Raw genomic sequence first — 1,399 nt, forward strand, 5'->3', positions numbered from 1 at the left:
AAACTAAATCCATTGCTGTCAAGTCGACTCCAACTCACATTGACCCTATAGGACAGAGTAGAACTGTCTCACAGGGTTATCAAGGCTGTATCTTTACAGAAGCAAACTGCAACATCTTTCTCCCACAGAGAGGCTGATGGGTTCAAACTGTTGAACTTTTGGCTAGCAGTGAGTGCTTACCCACTGTGTCACCAGGGTATAAAAGTATTAAATAGACTGATTCAGGAGAGATGAGATAAATAAGTAAAAATAGAAGATAAGTCAAGAGAAATTTTGCTGGGAACCTAGGCAGACACTATGTTTACCTCATCAACTAGAAGTCAACATACTCACTGTCCAAGAGGGGTGAGGACAAAGCTAGGTGTCCATAGAAATGATAGGGTACTGTTTAATAATTTGGGCACCTTTCCAACAAATAATAACAGAAACCTGAACAGTTCTTGTTAGCCTGGATACTGACTGCCTGATCAAAGGAGTAATATTTTAATGACAGATACGCCTCAATGGAGGGAATTATTGGCCCTGACAGCTATGAACGTTGGTATACGTTTCTCATTCCAAATAATGATCCACTCACCCCTTTTGCAGTGGTGAAGGCAGGAATCTGACAAGTTCACCCTGAAAAAGTTACCTGCCCAATTCTTTCATCTAGCAGTAAATGAAATAAAGATCCCCGCAGAGATAGCTGAAATGTGAATGCAGGTACCTTACATTGGATATAGAGATACCATAAAATCACTCCTAATAAAATGCCTCTAACAAAAACTAAGGAGTCCCTGGGAGGTGCAAAAGTTAACATGCTTCACTGCTAACCTAAAGTTTGGAGGTTTGATTCCACCCACAGGTGTCTTGGAAGAAAGGCCTGGTGATCTACTTCTGAAAAAGTGGAAGATGCTATGGAGCATAGTTCTACTCTGACACACCTAGGGTCACCATGAGTCAGGATCAACTCCATGGCAATGGTTTTGTTTTTAGCACAAACTGTGAGAAATACAATTACAAAGAAAGTTTATCATGCTTGGTACCCACACATAATCTGCTCTCTCGTCTAAGAAGTCTGTGCGCACTCCAAGGTCACAACATTTTTCTCACATTTTCCCCCACCCCCCTAAAAGTTTTAGATTTTAGTTCAAACATTTAATTCTAGGAGACATTTCAATTTAATTTTTGTGTATGGGATGAGTTAAGAGTAAAGGTTCATTTTTTTTCCCCATATGAATATCCAGTTGTTGCAGTGCTATTCGTTAAAAAGTTGAAAAGACTATTTTTCATCTCATTGAATTTTATTGGCACTATTTAAAAAAATTAATTGGCCATATATAAGTGTACATCTTTTTCTAGTTTCTCTATTCTGATTCATTGACCAATATGTCCATTCGTAGGTCAATACCACCTAAAT

This window comes from Trichechus manatus, unplaced genomic scaffold (genome assembly GCF_000243295.1).
Source record: "Trichechus manatus latirostris isolate Lorelei unplaced genomic scaffold, TriManLat1.0 scaffold00515, whole genome shotgun sequence".
In the NCBI taxonomy this organism is placed as follows: Eukaryota; Metazoa; Chordata; class Mammalia; order Sirenia; family Trichechidae; genus Trichechus; species Trichechus manatus.